The 19,391-nt window shown below is 30.0% G+C and overlaps 3 pseudogenes across 1 annotated transcript; all 3 read right to left on the bottom strand.

Annotated features, from left to right (window-relative positions):
• Positions 1–31: 31 nt before the first annotated feature.
• On the bottom strand, positions 32–5,042 carry LOC145180916 (uncharacterized; annotated as a pseudogene). The gene is made up of 5 exons (XR_016447719.1): positions 4,646–5,042; positions 4,394–4,536; positions 4,005–4,170; positions 3,529–3,961; positions 32–379 (listed from the first exon to the last, which is right to left on the bottom strand). The product of XR_016447719.1 is annotated as an uncharacterized LOC145180916 (transcript).
• On the bottom strand, positions 656–3,244 carry LOC149878179 (uncharacterized; annotated as a pseudogene).
• A 9,945-nt stretch (positions 5,043–14,987) lies between the features above and the next one.
• LOC149878178 (uncharacterized) lies at positions 14,988–17,604 on the bottom strand (annotated as a pseudogene).
• Positions 17,605–19,391: the final 1,787 nt, after the last annotated feature.

Genomic DNA, 19,391 nt, shown 5'->3' with positions numbered 1-19,391 from the left:
AAAAGTTATTTAAAAATATGGTAGAAAAATAAAATAACTAAAAAAAAGAAGGTGAATAAATAATAAAACAAATTTAAAAAATAATTTAACTGGAATCACTACATGAGTCAGTGTTTAATTTTCGAATTTTTCTAACAGGACTGTTTAAATCACTTGTTAAAGAAGAATTTCTCTTTCTTGTTAGAAAATATTGATCTTTAGATTTTTTCAAGTATTTCGCAATTAAGGTAGTCATACTGGATTCAATGGCAGTTGGAAATAAACAGTAAGCTGCATCAAAAATCAAACTTTCGATTGGTCCTATAAACCTACACTTTTTATCTGCTCCAGTTTTTAAAGTGTTTTTTAAAAAGTCACTTACATTTTTCCCACCAATTCGCTTCACACGGTTTGTAGATTTAGGGTCCTAATATCAATGAAATACCCTATGGAAACCCTTTTAAAGGATGATAGTGCATGGCATATGGAACACAAATAGAGTGATTTGAAAATCCTGGATTAAAATCCAACAGAATTATTTAGCTTTGAATGTTTTACTATGAAGTACCCATACATTTAGGCTATGAGTAGCCCAAAAAGTTTGTTGAAAAAAAATTTTTTTTTGCATTTTTTTTTACAAAACACAACATACTAGCCTGTAAAATTCAAACCAATATTCTTTAACTAATTTATTTTCTAAGTGAGTTTGTTTTCAAGTTCTGTTACAACCTTGGATTTACATTAATGGATAATAGAGAAAAGGCATGTTCTGAACAAAATTTTCTTTTCTAAAAAAATTAAATTCTCTTGCTGTTGTAGTCAATGACACATTTTAAAAAGTGACTGACATAATCTGGGTGCAATCTCTCCCAGTGAGATTTGAAGTTGGAATGTAGAGCTTCTGTTGCCTGTTCACTGAAGAGACCGAGTCCAATTTGTTTCATCTTGATGAACTGTGGCACGTGGTAAAACACTGCGTGCACTTTGGGAGTCACAGAAATAGGAAGGTTGGTGTAGCTAAGTTTGAACTGTTCAATCTTGGATTCTTAGTCAGGGTTCAGGCTTTTTCCAAAGCACGAAGTGACCACTGTCTTGAATAGTGTGAGTGTTTGAATGAAGCCAAGAGCTGGACTGAAACCTTCTTTTTCTGAAAGCTGTTGAAGCTTATCCAGACCTCTTAGAAGCTTCATGCAATCGTTCCCATTGAAATGCCCCCCATGGTATGGCTGGATAGGGATATGAAGTGATGGAGGCCATTCCTTGGCCCTTGGCCACAGGTCGTAAAGATTTTTAAAGATGTAGTTCACAACTCCAAGTAATAAGTGGAGCTCCATTGGTGAAATAGCCTCAAGGACAAACTTGTCATCTTGAAATTCAATCAAAGGCACATGAATGACATTTTTGAATTCCTTCGACTTTCTTGAATCTCCTCCTGCCTGGATGTATTCAAAATGCTGTCTTCTGATCTGGCCAAAAGTCCGAAGTTGTCCACAATTTTCAAGACCTGGAGATGCAGCATCACACCATCAACAAGGGTGTTTGCTTCTGTGAGACTGAATGCCACAAAGAATGTTGGCCAGCTTTAGGTCACAAGTGACAACCAAAGAACCTGTTTGGCATTTTTCTTTGATTTGAATGAGGTCGAAAATGGCCTTCACATTCTGGTAAATCTCTGGAGTGTTTTGTGACAGTGCTATCAGCATCTGCTGCTTAACACTCGTTTTTTTGGTTGATCCTGGTGCCATCAGCTTGATTGTCTTCTGTACTGGGCTGTGTGGAGGAGTCTTATCTTCTTCCAACACAATGTGAGTGAAGCTCACTTTCAGAAATGATCCACTACCATCAATCCTGAGTTTTAAAATGGAAGATTCTGATAGTTTTCGTGATGCTCTGAAAACATCACTGAGATTGCTGAGGCTCTGGCAGTGCACAACTAGACAAGTTTGACCATTCTCAGCCAATCTGATGTTGCTGACCATGAACTGATCATTAAGTTTCTGGCCGGCTTGAGCAAACTTCAAAGGAAAACTTGGCTCCACCAATCTAATTGGGCTGATTTGATTTAGTGCTGAACCTAGTTTTCGCATGCCATTGTTTGAAAGTCCTGTATTTTGCTGAATTTGAACCATATTTTCTGTTGTGAGTGGTTCTTGGAATAGCTGCTGAGCCGATGACGGACCTTTAAAAACAATAAAATAACATCCATTAGGAAAAAAAAATTTATTCTTGCAATGAGAATGATTTAAAGTAAAATTAGGTTGATAAAATAAAATTGAAGCAGGGTAATTAATTAAGAGATGAATTTTCAATAAAAGCAGTTGCAATTAGCATTTTAATTAATATAAAAGCATTCTGGTTTCTTTTTCTCATAACTAATTATTACAGGTCATAAATTAAATGTTTGTGAATCAACATTTTGAGTGCCTTTAATTTAGCATAATAATACTATGATAATTAACTAGACAATAGAAGTAATTACCTCTCCTCAATGGCAAAAGTTTTCCACAAGGCTGACTGAGTCTAATAGTGCCTTTGGAGATGCGCTTTTAGATGCTAAGACTGCTGCAGCTACTTGCTCTGCACCTACGGGATCATCTGTGGGCATTCTTCTCAGGTTTTCATGGCGAGTTCCAATGGTGCAGTTGTGAGGAAGTCCTCGGCCAACAATTGACAAGCACTTTGTGCAGCGCTTTTCAGAACTCTGAGAAGTTTGCTTTGGAATTTTTTCCTCGGATTCTTTGACTTTGTCAAACGGATGCTTCTCCTTTCCTTTGATCTTGGCAATTTGGCATAAAAGGCACTCACAAACTGATGAAACTCTGGTTGTAGGTTTGATAGAAATTGACTTGAAGTCAAAAAGTTTAGGCACATGATTGATTTTTCCAGCATGGAAAAATCAATCATGTGCCTAAACTTTTTGACTTCAAGTCAACTTCTATCAAACCTACAACCAGAGTTTAGGCACATGATTGATTTTTCTGCATGAAACACAAGTAGCCAAAGGCACTCTTTCATCACTGAAATCTATGTCTGTTTGAATCAGTTGAAAAATTTTCAACTTATAGTTTTCAGTCAACTCTTGATCACCCTTTTTCATGCATATAACACAAACAAATTTTCTGCAATCGCTGTGTTTAAATTTGCTTTCTTCTTTGAATAATTATTGCCATTTCCCGAAAATTATTGGCCGGTAATTTTTTAACCGAGGGGCAAAGTTCGAACTTGAGAATTTCTCATGATACATCGGAACAGCAATAAGATGCATATTTGGATAAAAGCTTTTAAAATAAAAAAGTTTTGTTTTTATGCATTACATTTTATATTATATATATTGTTTAAACAAAGCATGTCTTGTAGCATTTTAAGCACTTAAATAGATCGCATTATGGTATGCAAAAGCTTATAAACTTCTTGACCAAAATTATGCTTTGGATGTTAATGAAGGATTTCAAAACCCTTTATTTTGGGCTCCCATAGACATGCACTATCACCCCTTAAAAGGATTTTCATAGGGTTTTTCATTGATATTAAGACCCCAAATCTACAAACCGTGTTCATCTTTCTGCAAATGATATCTTTATCATTAGAGTTTTTTTTTTTTTTTTCTAGTGAGTCAAACTCTTCAACTGAATTTGCTGGTAAATAATCTATTTTTATATTTTCGCTATTACCACGGTTAGTGTTTAAAAGTGAATGTATGGTATGCATTTCTGTTTCCAACCCACAAACTTTTCTGTACATGGCATTCACTATAAATTGAATGCCTTCAACCGTATTGGGTTCGACATTTGCTTTCAGAATAAAGTTATTTATTTGGTCTATCCCATTTTTTTTGAGATAGTAACGAAAAGGAAGAAGATGAATGCAATAGTGGTTAAATTTGTGAAACAGACTGCAACTCTGATGGAAACACTGTCTGTGTAACTGGAGAGTCATCTACTTGATCCATTGAGGCAGAGACAAATAAAACCAAATAAAAATTCTTATTTTCACAAATGGGATAAAAAATTGTTAAAAATGTATACTGAATTGGAATCAGGGAGCTTTGGTGGCTCCCACGATGGCCATGATGATAACGACGGTTCTTCTAAAAGGCTTTATCTTTTCACTCTCTGTTTTGTAGATTTATAGGAGTTGTTTTTTTGACGTATTAAAATCAATTTCTACTTCTGATTCTGCAGAAAGAATGTGCTACAAAACAAACAACTTTTTTAGTATACGTACAATCATAGTTTTATATGTACAATAAACATTCACAAAAATCTATATTAATAAGAAAGCACACCAGAAATCAAAATAAATACAGATCATAAAAATTAAAATACCTAAATTAAATACTGAACACATTTTCTGCAATACTTAGTGTATTGATTACAATATAAATAATTTATTAAGTTGGTTTAAAAACACTCACATTCAAAGGTGGAATGCTCTGCCTTTTGCTTTGACCCACACGAACAATTAGTCTAAGGAGCCCATTAGTAGGAGTAAAAATTTTTTAACTACAAATTTTTGAATTTTTTGAATAAGCGATTTCATATCAATTCCAACTGAAATGTATAAAATAAACAAAAAATACAATTTTGTAACATTAATTTACTTTTAAAAAATGTTAATACTGAAACCTTTTTTACCTTTTAATTGCAACAGGGTATAAAATACTTATCTGCAATATGCATGCCGCATTTACATCATCCTTATGCATTGCTTTTATTTGAATGTCATCTTCTGTTAAATCGTCCATAGACCAATTTTTTAGTTTCTCTGACATTTTTATGTCGCAGTTTTTTAATTCCAGAACTTCACTGTTACAATACAAATATAAAATATAATTCATTTGAAATAAAGCATTTGTAATATGTAACAAAAATTGTACATAATATATAACATAAAAGTCAAAAAACTTTTGATTTATGTTGTTGCATTTTGATGTCACGCAAATGTTATTGTCTTTATCAGATGACTCATCTGAACTCATTACATCGCTAGACTCAAATAAATACCATTATTACAACTTGCCTTACATTCACAATCATCAAGTATTTTATTTTCAACTGCTTTAATGTTATCAGATGACTCATCTGAACTAATTACATCGCTAAACTCAAATGAAATAACATTATTACAAATTGCATCACATTCTTAATTATCAAGTATTTTATTTCAACTGCTTCAATGTTAGCATCTTCAATTAAAGATACTCTAGCATTTTCAAAACCTTTTTGACGAGCTGTTCTTAACGACCTGATGAACTAAAAATGTAATTTGTTTATTTCATTATAAGCCGGGTGAATAAAAACGAGGAAATGCTTTTATTTAGTAATTGGTCAGCTTTACGTGAAAAAAAAATTCAAAAACTTATCTTAAGTTTTTACTCACGTAAAATTGAACAATTACTGAGTAAATTGCTTACTTTTACGCGAATAAAAATATGAAGAAAACTGCTGAAGTTTTTATTCACGTAAAACTGACCAGTTACTGAGTAAAAGAAGTTGCTCATTTTTATTCACCCGGCCTAATGCTTTACATTTATGTAAAGTGCATTTTTGCAACAGTGCGCCGAAACTACAACTGTATAAAACATTTCGACTTAAAATCGGTAGCTAAAAAGCTGCGATATGTCGCAATCAAATCAATAGCTACAAACTGCGATATGTAGCTATCATTTTGTAGCTATCATTTAGCTAGCTACAAAGCTACGATATGTAACTAGCGATAAATCGTTGTTAAATCGATAGCTAAAAAGCTGCGATATGTAGCTTTCAACTAGCTATCGATTTGTGGCTATCATTTAGCTAGCTACAAAGCTACGATATGTAACTAGCGATAAATCGTTGTTAAATCGATAGCTAAAAAGCTGCGATATGTAGCATTCGACTAGCTATAGATTTATCGCTATCTGGTAACCAGCTACACAAATGCGATATGTAGCTAGCGTCTTATCATAACAAAATTGCTTTCTTAAAAGCTGCGATATGTAGCTATCAACTAGTTATCGATTTGTGGCTATCATGTAGCTAGCTACAAAGCTACTATCGTAGCTAGCGTCTTATCATAACAAAATCGCTTTCTTAAAAGCTGCGATAAATAGCTATCAACTAGCTATCGATTTGTGGCTATCATTTAGCTAGCTACAAAGCTACGATATGTAACTAGCGATAAATCGTTATTAAATCGATAGCTAAAAAGCTGCGATATGTAGCATTCGACTAGCTATAGATTTATCGCTATCTGGTAACCAGCTACACAAATGCGATATGTAGCTAGCGTCTTTTCGTAATAAAATCGCTTTCTTAAAAACTGCGATATGTAGCTAGCGACATATCGTTACAAAATCGACATGTTTAAAGTTCAATTATTTTCATAATTATAATAGATCCAACACTAAAAATCGAATTTTTGAAAATGTTAAAGACATTACGAAAGAGTAAAATAAGAAAAGAAAAATCGCTAGAAAATCGCTATAAACCTAGCTAATCGCTCGCTAGTCGCTAGCTCACTTCCCACCGGGTATTTTGACCACTTGGATTATAACAAGTTTTTAAAAATTTATGCAAAGGTTTTATTTTCTTATATGAAATTTATTTAAAAATTAAAAATAAATTTTAAAATAGGTTTTTTCCATTAGTAATATAAAGCAGGGAACTAGTTAGCGAATTCTTTGCATAAATTATGAGTAAATAGGTCGTTTAGCAAAGTATAGCAAATAACTTCACGTATCACATAAATGATTTATCATAATATTACATAAATCCAAGAAAATAAGCATAACTTAATGAATTTATCTGCCGAAATGCTAAGGCCAAAATACCAAAACTTAACTTATAAACATACCAAAAACATTATAAGATTTCAGCTAGAGTTATCTAAAAGTTATACTCAACCATAAATAACCCAATTCCCCACGATTCAAGTAAAGTTGTAAGAAATTAGTTGTCTGAAAATAGTCGGAGAGATTTCTTTAAATTTTAAATACCCACCTGCCGCCTTGGTTTAGATTAGAAGTTAGCTGGTCAATACGACATGTCCTTGATTGAAAGAATCTATAGTGACAGTAGCCATGTGAGGCTGGAAATATGTGGCCCTGCTGTAATAGTATAAGTCACTACCAGTTGATTGGTTTGAGAAGGAAATAAAGCCTTTGTATGATTATTGTAAATATGTCATGAAGTACATTGGAGACTACATACATGGAAATAACACTCTTATGTTATTTCTATGTAATGAAATCCTAAGATTACGTAACTTCAGTTTATTTTTAAGTAAACTGTCATAACTGTCTTTTTAATCTTCAATTATATCAATCTTTGAAATACTTTTAAGCACAAGAGTAAGTGAAAGCAATATAAAGATTTTGAGCATCCACCCTTGTTAAAAATGAGAAAGTTCACACTAAAAAGGTTCTCAAACAAATAATTGCTTTGTTTTTCACGGAATTAAAAAAAGAACAAAAGCAAGAAAAACTAATGAGATCGCCTAGAGACAACTGATAGCCACAGATTCACTCGAAATCTATCCGTAAAATAAATCTCCATAAGCAATGAGCAATGCTACGTTATTGCTAAATTGTTCATCTTAAGAAAATACTAAATTAAAGTTTTACAGCCAATAAAAACTAAATACATTAATTGATCACAACAACACAACAACAACAAAGAAATCCTTTTTTAAATGAGAAAAAAAAGAATCTATGCTGGAAATATTGGACATATTAATGGTGTATATACTGGACATACTAATAAAGTAATAGAATTAATGAAAGCCGAAATGATAGCAGCTACTTACTTAAAACTGAAACTAAAGTTATATTAAAATTAGATTAAATTTTTTTTAAGTGGAAGGAACCATCTCCCTGAATCTCTTATCTTCTCTGAACGATTGGAGAAAAAATTTGACCGAATGAATGAAAACTCTTAATGTGGTTGGTTTACACAAAAGTGAGCTTTAAAAAGCGAGTTTAGTCATACTCAACTCCAACCTTGTTTTCGAGCCGGTTGATAATTTATAAATCATCCCCCTATCGCAGTGAAACTCTATATGCGAGTTAAGAACAAGTTACGTCAACTCGTGATAAACTAAAAATACAAATTGCTTTCTTAGAAAGAATTCAAACTCAATTATTCTGTGATCCATACAAAACTTACCTTTGAGACGATTTCTCAAAAATCCTTTTCCAATACGTCTCTCTATTGCCATCATTATTTTAGTCATGTTATTTTCTTTATCTTCAAACAATTTATAACATATCTCGCCAGCTATATATAAACGCAATTCGGAACCTTGGACAGGGTAGTACTTTTCCACCTGTATGGGCATAATTTTTTTCTTGTTGTTATGAGCAAGTCTGTATTCCGCTTTACAATAATGTGAGTTCTCATACTTTTCTGAAATCAGGAATAAAATAATTTCGGAGTTCGCAATAGCGTTTGATGTTTCCACTGTTAAGTTACTCTGTAAAACATTTTCATCCATCCAAACTGCATAACCATTAGCAGTCAGAACCTTGTACAAGTCATCTGCGTAACTTTTACCTCTTTCCCAATGATAGGTCACCGTTACGTCCCATTTTTCATTTAAAATAGCCATTTTGAATAAACAGCAATCATAACCATATGTTATTTGTACCAATCTAGGTAAATAAAGTAAATTAAAGATTGCTTATTTCAGTTGCATAAACATTATATATATAATTGATGTTTTTTGGGTTAAAAAAATAGCTAAACAATAAATATTGGTGTTTCATCTTTAAACTCTCAATCTGCGTTTCCAAATTGTGTTTTGGATCTTTATCAAAACAGCATTATCAGAGAAATGTGAAATTTAGAAATGAATGCATTTGAAAAAGAATTTTAAATGAGAATTGAACTGTTTGAAACTAATTTAGTTAGAATGAAAGGTATTTAAAGCAGCCGTGGTAATTATTTAGCATATATATTGATCATTTTTAGGTTTAGATAGGCTTTTACAGCAGAAATAAAACAATAAGTCGGCACTGCAACTTGATTTATGTCCAGCAGAAAACGTTAATGCATGCAGCACTGAGTTTGAGATAACGTACCTAGTTTGGGCTTAATGCAAGCGCAGTGATACTTACTGCATTCCTTGATGGTTGCACAGTTGCTCTAGCATAAGATATTTACACCGCATAACAATTTGAAGCAGCACCACAAATAAAAAAAAACACTTTTATATTTTTATATTTATAATTAGATACGTTTTAATGCCATTACTTGTCAAAATTCTTGATTTTTTTCTGTTAAAATAAATTTCAACTGCCATTAAGATTCCATTTACACAACTCACTTTAAACCTCTATTTAAGCCGTTAGATAGTAAAAGCTTGCGTTTCAGTAATTTCTTATCATGAAGAACATATATCTCAGTCCTTTCGCCAATGAATGAAATGAAACTTATAATTTAACTTTTATTCAATTTATAAAATATAGAAACTTGATCCCTTGCGCCCCAACCACAACTAAAAGTAGTTTGTTAAAGAAAACTATCGAAAAAGTGATGAAAATTCAGAAAAGCTCTCTTCCTTTATCTGTTAATGGCTGTAAATTAACTTTTTTCAAAATAAACTTCGTTATTATAATAATGATTCTGTTTTTCAGTACTATTCTAATGCCACATATCAAAATACCGTATTCAAAATAATTTCTGAAAACTCAATATTGAACCAGCAAATATCATGGTATCAAATCTAAACTGATGATATTGACACAAATAACTGCACAAAGTTAGGAAACAAACATCAGGATTTAAAACGAAAATCCTTTAATTAAGTTGAAATGGAGGTTTGAGCAGAATGCATTCATTTTAAACAATGCAAAAAATGAACTACTTTAAATGAGTAAATCACTAATACTTGCCATCTTGAGTAAAGTAACGGTTGGTTTTGTTTAAAAAAAGCAAAACATTGCCAGCCAGGTTTTTTTTAAAAAGACTTGCTTTTTTGTTTATTATAGGCGCGAAAGTTCTATCGAGTGTAATCAGACAGACAAGGTATAAAACTTGTTACTCTAGCAAAACGTATGATTCCTTCTTTCAAATATTAGTTTTCCAACGGAATTCACGACTATTTTTCCAATAAACATTCTTATTATTATCAGAGAAAGAAAGTAATTCAAAAAACAAACCTTCGCAGTATAATAAAAAAGGAATTCGGTTTGTTCTATGCAAAAAATTTGTATGGCGATGATAATATTCTTTTTAGACTAAAAAAAACTTTGCGTAAAATAAAACGTACGTTACGAGCGATGCGCACAGAAAGCCAAACATGTTTGTTGTCAAACAAAGTATGATAATACAACCTAATCCATACAGTCTCTGCAGCCAAATAACATCGTATAGATGATAAGAAACCGTTTCGCAACAAGTTAGCCTCATCATTTACCTTTGCTTGAGCTCAACACCGCATAGTTCCACGAAATTTGTTGTCGCGCCTATCTGCGGATCTAAAAAGTTGAGGGTGTGGTTAACGGTGCCAAGTAAAAATGCAGGAGCTCGGAATTCATCATACACAAACAAAATTACTCTAAGACAATAATACCGAGAAGTATCGAGTTATGTATGATCGGAATCAATCTTGAAGCGTCGCGAATATGGACAGAAATAAAAGAGCCTCTCTGAGTTGCAGGTTCGTACCAACCAAATATCCAATTCTGCCGGATTATTCTACCAATTAAATACTTTCTTCGACAGAAAACAGATTCATCTCTATCAACAGTTTACCCGCACTTCTACTCTTAACGTAAGGAAAGTATTGTACTTGCCAGAAATGTTGGTAGGATTTCTTATAGACATTTCCGTTTCTTTAGCTGAAGGTTTTTTTGCTGCGCCTAATAAGACATCTCCAAAATGATTTGAGCAATTGATCCATTCTTTAATTGCTGTGTAGAGGGCATCTTACATCCACTACATTTCGTATTAGCGACGAGTAAACCATAAGTTCTGCACCAGCGAATTGTACCTTCTTTATCGTTCTTGAACTTTTATCTTTTTTTTGTCAGAAGAAGAAAGACAAAATTGTTTATTTCTAATCTTCGAAGAGTCACGGTATGTAGCAAAATGAAGAATCATATACTTTTGTGAAATACTCTTTTTTAATATGACAGGTATAATAAAAATGGATGTTGACGGGGGCTTAACTGAAAGTAATAAAAGAATGTAATTATTTTTAATCAAATATATTTTTGATCATATATATCATCAATATTTAATCAATAAATGTTTTTTTTTCAAACAAATATTTCAAACAAATATTTCAAACAAATATTTCAAACAAATATTTCAAACAAATATTTCAAACAAATATTTCAAACAAATATTTCAAACAAATATTTCAAACAAATATTTCAAACAAATATTTCAAACAAATATTTCAAACAAATATTTCAAACAAATATTTCAAACAAATATTTCAAACAAATATTTCAAACAAATATTTCAAACAAATATTTCAAACAAATATTTCAAACAAATATTTCAAACAAATATTTCAAACAAATATTTCAAACAAATATTTCAAACAAATATTTCAAACAAATATTTCAAACAAATATTTCAAACAAATATTTCAAACAAATATTTCAAACAAATATTTCAAACAAATATTTCAAACAAATATTTCAAACAAATATTTCAAACAAATATTTCAAACAAATATTTCAAACAAATATTTCAAACAAATATTTCAAACAAATATTTCAAACAAATATTTCAAACAAATATTTCAAACAAATATTTCAAACAAATATTTCAAACAAATATTTCAAACAAATATTTCAAACAAATATTTCAAACAAATATTTCAAACAAATATTTCAAACAAATATTTCAAACAAATATTTCAAACAAATATTTCAAACAAATATTTCAAACAAATATTTCAAACAAATATTTCAAACAAATATTTCAAACAAATATTTCAAACAAATATTTCAAACAAATATTTCAAACAAATATTTCAAACAAATATTTCAAACAAATATTTCAAACAAATATTTCAAACAAATATTTCAAACAAATATTTCAAACAAATATTTCAAACAAATATTTCAAACAAATATTTCAAACAAATATTTCAAACAAATATTTCAAACAAATATTTCAAACAAATATTTCAAACAAATATTTCAAACAAATATTTCAAACAAATATTTCAAACAAATATTTCAAACAAATATTTCAAACAAATATTTCAAACAAATATTTCAAACAAATATTTCAAACAAATATTTCAAACAAATATTTCAAACAAATATTTCAAACAAATATTTCAAACAAATATTTCAAACAAATATTTCAAACAAATATTTCAAACAAATATTTCAAACAAATATTTCAAACAAATATTTCAAACAAATATTTCAAACAAATATTTCAAACAAATATTTCAAACAAATATTTCAAACAAATATTTCAAACAAATATTTCAAACAAATATTTCAAACAAATATTTCAAACAAAACAAACAATATTTTTTTTTAAATTCATTAAGTAAAACTTTTTACTTAGTGAAGTCAAAAAAAAGATATTCTAAACAATAAAGTAAGAACCAGGCTAAGATTAATTGCCGTGATAATAATTAAACGCAATAGAATACAAACAACGTTCCATTATTCGAAATCTTCAATAAAGTAATAATAAAAAAAACAGAATGTTAATACTTTTGAAAAAAAACAAAAAAAAAACAAATGATCATTACTCAAGATATCACAAATTAGCGATTTGTTGTTTGTTCTGGCACTTTCAACTTCAGAATAGAATACGTTACATTAATTTTAGACCTGAGTTATTTATGCAATTCTTACACAGCATAAAAGTTCTAAAATTACGCAGCATAAATTTAATTATGTGACCATCCCAATATAGTAAATGAAAAACTGCTTATTTTTTACCGCGCTCAATTTAGGAATTAAATTTAATTAAAAGACCAATCTAACAACATATCAGGTTGGAGCCTTGAAGCTTAGAGGGGCAGTTTTCACCAACACTGGTTATGTAATCTACAGCATAAATTGGATTGTAAGTCATATAAAATGTGCTTCTTTAGATGAATCCTTCTTGGACTTTTAAATTTTCAAGAATTAAAAATTTTAGATTCTTAAGGTCACAAATCACTCGCACTAAATTGTTTTCGTTTGAAAGAAAAGATATTTTATGATAAGCAATTCCAACATTTCGAAAACATGGTTTCTATTTCTTCGATCACTATTTATATCGACAATTCTGAAACAGATACGATGCTAACGAGAAATACAGAAAACCAAAGACTCATCTGCTATTGCTGAGTTCATACATGACAAGCATGCATTAAATCATTAATATGATTCAGAAAACATTTTCTCACTTTACAACTATCTTTTAAAAAAACTAAATTTTTAATTTAATCCAGTTTAAGTTACTCGCAGTTTTTCCATATCACCTGTTAGTCTGACAATGACTACTTAGACAAACGGATACGGAAATTCTCACTCGCATTCAAAACAAAAGACAAAGACATTAAAGCCATATCAAAATAATTTTTATCCCTAGCTTCGGGTTCAGATCTTTTTCCACAAAAGTTTTGCGCTTCGCACATTCCTTGCAATTATATTTTGCAAATACTTTTGCCATTCTTTCAAACGCTTCAAATTGATCACGTGTTTCATGAAAGTGTTTTTTGAGACTGACTTACACTTTTATGATAGTGCACAACACTGTGACAGGTTGCTGGTAAGTTTTGCAAGTTGGGGAACAATATTTGCTCTAACTATTTAAATATACAATAAATATTATATGAGAGTTTTCATACAACCTTTTTTATAAATCATCGAAGCGTTAACAAAATTTATAAAAAAAAAAAAAAAAAAAAAAGCCAAAACAAAAAGAAAGTAACAATGCGAAACAAAAATGAAATAAAGTTAATGCAAACATTTGATCAAATAAAAATGAAAAACTCTCGACAAAATTTTCAATAAATTAAAACCCTAAAACCCCAAAAATCATTTAATATTTTTAAATGGACTTTGTTTTCACGAAACAAAAAAACTGATATTTATTGAACTTTGATAAGGGAGTAAAAATTTTTCAAAAAACAAAGGGTTGCACCCTACATAACCAAATTCGTTGAAATTTGGCACAAAAATGTAAAGATGGGTAAAAATTTTTCAAAAAACACAAAAAACACAAACCTGCACCCTATATCACCAAACTTTCTGAAATTTGGCGCTAATGTTTAGACACATAACTTAGGAAAGACTGTAAATTTTTTTTATAAAATTCTTATCTGTTTAGGATTTACAGCAACTTGAAGTTTGTTAGATTTTGACTGAAAAATGAGGGGGGAAAAGTGCTGGAAATGTGTCCTTTTCTTATTACCCTTATAAGGTGCTTGTAGTAATTTTGCATAGCTAAAATTTGGTACCAAAGGAGTTTGAATCCTGTTTAATCTGAAAATTATAGATTTGCATCTCTCAAAACAACAAAATATAGTTTATTTCAAGATCTACAAAACGCACCATCTAATTATAATAAAAAAGAGCATTGACAACTATAACTCTAGAAAAAATCTGACTGATAGAAAAAACTTTTGGTTTTAATTTTCTTAAAGATTAGACATATATCTACTTTACAAACCAATTTTGTTTTGGCCTTACGTTTACTTGAGGAGGTGTTAAGGATTGATATGAACACAAAATTTTTTGATATTTTAAAAATCAGGCAATCTATCTCAATTTTCTACAAATTAATCAAATTAGAAATTAATAGTTTAGTGACTTAATTATTTTTATTATTTTTTTAGAACAAAATAATAAGGTATAAAAAAACCTTTTGAAAAATGAATACTCAATTTAAATGATTTTATATATGCTTTTCATTCACATTATTTATAGATTGTACAAAAAATAAAAGGTTAAAAAAAAGTATGGATAGGACATATCAGACTCAACAAACTTGAAATAAGTTTAAATATAAAAAATCTCTATTTCCTAAGGAGAACAATTTTTTTCAAGTCGTCTTTGGCTAAACCCACCACTTTTGCTCATAGGAAACACAGGCATAATCACCTGGTACTAAGTATACAGTTGTTACAGGGATGTTTCCAAAATCATGAAAGCAAAATCTTCATCAACACTGCATAGCTTTGCACCTATCTAGAAAAAAAAAGCAACATTTATTCCGTTTTACTTATTTTGTCAAACATGTTTTTTTAAAGGAATTAAAAAAAAATTGTAAGTCCAAAATAAAACAAAAATACTTTTGAGGATGATACCACACAAATAAAAAATCTATTCGAGTTTATCAATAAAAAATTATGCATATTTTTTAAAGATGATAAAAGGTATATTAAATATATATATTTTAACCTTTTGATGACCAAGTGGTACAAACTGATGGAAACTTCCAGGTATGGTATTTGCAGTATCCAGTCATTCCTTAAGAGTGTTTCTCACCAAAGTTAAATCTTCTGATGATATATAAATGAAATGTACAACTTCAACGTTTTCATTGCAATATTTGAGCATTGCTTGTGGAGATAAATATGATTACCCATATCTCTTTGCAAACTTGCTAGTGTTGCTAAACGTTTGACTGTAACATCTATCCCATCACAAGGTTGCTTACCGTGACTAGTTGCAAAAAAGTTCCATTTAGCAGAAAGACCAAAATCTTCAAGATGTAAACAAAGATTCAAAATATTTTTACAATTCTTGTATTGACCTGCACACCCATCCGAAAAGTATTCAATATTTTTTATTTGAGGTAGATTTGTTTTAATATCATTGCTGACAACATCAATAATTTTGTAAACCATGTTCACACCATGTATTATATCATCTGAAATAATACAAAAAGATTTGTGATTGAGAAAACCTTCTTTTTTGAAATAGATAATCACAGGATCTAGTGTACATTGTAAATTTGTCCAATGAAAGCTTTGTACTTCATCCTGAACTACAAATTTATAGTTTTCTGAAAAATCACCCAGAAATAATGATGTTAACTCATTCATATCTTCCTTTCTTGATCTCAGGTATGATGCTTGATTCTTAGGTAAATATGAGTGTGGTGCAAGTTTAGTCAGTTTTTTACATACTAAGTCAATGTATTCAGACACTGGCTCTTTACTATGTGTTAAGTTTGACCTATCTGTTGTTGTCCACTGATCAAGTTCTACTTCATCGTCATCTTCAAACTCTCCAATTAAATTATAAAGTTTTTCAACCAATGCATTCATAGTTGCTGGGCATCTTTCACATTTACACATCATACAGTCTTTATTAGTCATGTCACATACAATATAAGGTAACAGTTCTTTATATGCCACACCAAGAGGATGTAAAAGCAGTTTTAAATTCTGATGAATAGCACAGACACATACTGAATGTGTTCCTGAAGCACCAGCAGTAATACACCATTTTTGTCGCAATGTGCAAAACCTTGAAAACCCTATTTTTATTTCTGGGTTCATGGTTTTGAAAGCAACAAACAATTCCTTTAAATTACATAATAGCAAACGTTTTTGCATGTGAACATTTTTCTATATGCTTACATAATCCTTTTTACCAGGCATTTTACAACTATATTCATCATCTTCATAAAAAGACTTGACCAGTTGAACTGTTACATATGGAAGAACTTTCCCTAATTTAGGATTAGGCATGGCTAAAATACCTTTTTCTAATGCTAATTTACAAGCAGTTCGAGTTACATAGTTTGTTACATGTAATATTTCAGAAACTATTTTTATTGACCAGTCAGTTGGAGCAAGTGTTGTCAGTTGTATTTTTTTAGATGTTGCTGTAGACTCTGCAATTTTATTAGCTTACAATACTATCATGTTATCAAACAAGTTTGCCTTTTCCATATACTCATTACCAAAACCTGACTGTTCTTCAAAACTTTCTTCTGGTATATTAAGGGAAGTGGCTACTTTTTTTTTTAATGGAGGTTGTTAATGCTATCAATTTTCGTTTACTTTCTCTAATTTTACCTGACTTATGCAACCCTTTGACCTTAATAGGAGATATTCCAGCAACTGTAAAGTGTGTATTTACACCCTCTTTTTTATTTTGAATGGATGTTTCACTAGCAATATCAAAATCTTCATCATTTTCACTCATACTTTTTGATAAATGTTTCATAACTTTACTTCGATAGCTTGGACACAACTTTTTTCCAGGTATAAGATTTAAACCTATGGTTTCTGCTTCTAATACAGTATGCATTGTAATCACACGTAGAGATGCTGAAAAGAAAATGTACTATATTACTCAAATACTATAACATTAGTTATACTATTATTATAAAACAATGAGCAAATCCTAATAAACAACTTATTAAGAATGGTATTACCCATTAAAATGTAAATGGATAAACTTTTACCTCTACACGCTTTTTTGTGAGTCAGAAATGGATTACAGCAACTTTTCTGATTACTCTTATATCTCACTATTAACATATCACGATGATGTGTGCATATACTAGTTATTTGTTCTGCTTTCAAGTTTGTTCGTTTTACAAGTAATTTAAGATTATTCCTCTCAATATCTTCAATCAGACTTCTTACTTCGGTATATGATTGTTTATAACAAGCTCCATAATCATTTACAAATGAACGATTGATTTTGTTATCCATATAAAACTATAATGAGGAATTGTAATCTAAACACTTAAATAGAAGAACTCTTCAATACAATATTCCTAATGAGCAAAGTACACTTGAACACAAACAATATGATTAAAATGAAAATAAAGTTATACTTATAAAGAACATTTGCTTGAACAAATAGCTATTAGTTTTAATAGACATACTTTAAATGCCTAATTATCTACTAATTATTGTCAATTCTCTACTAATTATCTACCAAAAATTAGGGTGAAAGTTGATTATAACTAAATATAATTTAACAAGGTAATATTTATTGGATATTATTATGTACACTTGTCATTTTATTACTTAGTTTATTGATGAGATAATCACTATTTTATTACAATAAAACAATTAATATGAAAAAAAACATTACATAATATTATTTAATTTAATTACATAACTACTATGTAATGAAAATAACAATGGAAATGGCATAAGAATTATGTAATGAAAATAACAATGGAAATGGCATAAGAATTATGTAATGAAAATAACAATTCAAATAACATAACTGTTATGTAATGAAAATAACAAATTTATGTTTACAAAATATTTAACAATATTTTGTAACAACTTTGTAAAAATTTAAATCACATAACACACATTGTGTTGTTTTTTTAATTAACTGACTCAAAATTTGATTAAAAACAAATATAATTGTATTTAGTTCGAAGCCAAAATGAATTTGCTCACTTATTTTTTTGTAAATTTCTTCATAAAAATTGAAAAACCAAAACATCAATAACTCCTCAGCAAAACATAAGGCCAAAATAAAATTGGTTCGTAAAGTAGATATATGTCTAATCTTTAAGAAAATTAAAACCAAAAGTTTTTTCTATCAGTCAGATTTTTTCTAGAGTTATAGTTGTCAATGCTCTTTTTTATTATAATTAGATGGTGCGTTTTGTAGATCTTGAAATAAACTATATTTTTGTTGTTTTGAGAGATGCAAATCTATAATTTTCAGATTAAACAGGATTCAAACTCCTTTGGTACCAAATTTTAGCTATGCAAAATTACTACAAGCACCTTATAAGGGTAATAGTAAAAGGACACATTTCCGGCACTTCCCCCCCCCCCCCTCATTTTTCAGTCAAAATCTAACAAACTTTAAGTTGCTGTAATTCTTCAAGGAATAAAAAATTTTTGAAAAAAATTTGCAGTCTTTCCTAACTTACATCTTTACATTTTTGTGCCAAATTTCAACGAATTTGGTGATGTAGGGTGCAACCCTTTGTTTTTTGAAAAATTTTTACTCTTATTCAAGACCGCGCTGTGCAAGACAAACCCTAGAAAAGATAAATGATTTAGGGTAGGAGCCGCTGCCACACCCCTCATGCTCGCCCGGCATGTCTCCATCGGATTTCCATTTGTTCAAATTGCGAAAGCAATTTTTATTTGACAAAAAAATTGAAAACTTGGATGTTACCCAAAATACCATCTTGAGATATTTTTCTCACAAACTAATTGCTTTTTATTTATTTTGCATTGAAATGTTGCGCACTAGATGCCAAAACACTGTTTTATAAAAAGGATAATTGCATCTTCAATTCAAAACAAAAACGAGTTAAAAATTTATTTGCATGAATTTAATGTAGGAAAACGACATTACTTTCCAGTCCCCACAATATTTCGAGGCAAAGGTCGCAAAGCCAACTAGGCATAGTTGAATTGAATGCTTGATAAACTTTTGCTCTCAGTTTTCTGCGCAATCGACATTTCATGCCTAATTGACAATTTTAGAGAGGATGATGCTGCTTACAAGAATGCTT

Source organism: Hydra viridissima, unplaced genomic scaffold (genome assembly GCF_058129835.1).
Source record: "Hydra viridissima isolate aposymbiotic clone 2 unplaced genomic scaffold, HvirCarnegie_v1 scaffold_15, whole genome shotgun sequence".
In the NCBI taxonomy this organism is placed as follows: domain Eukaryota; kingdom Metazoa; phylum Cnidaria; class Hydrozoa; order Anthoathecata; family Hydridae; genus Hydra; species Hydra viridissima.
Note: the sequence above shows the minus strand (reverse complement) of the source record. Positions and strands in the feature narration are given on the sequence as shown.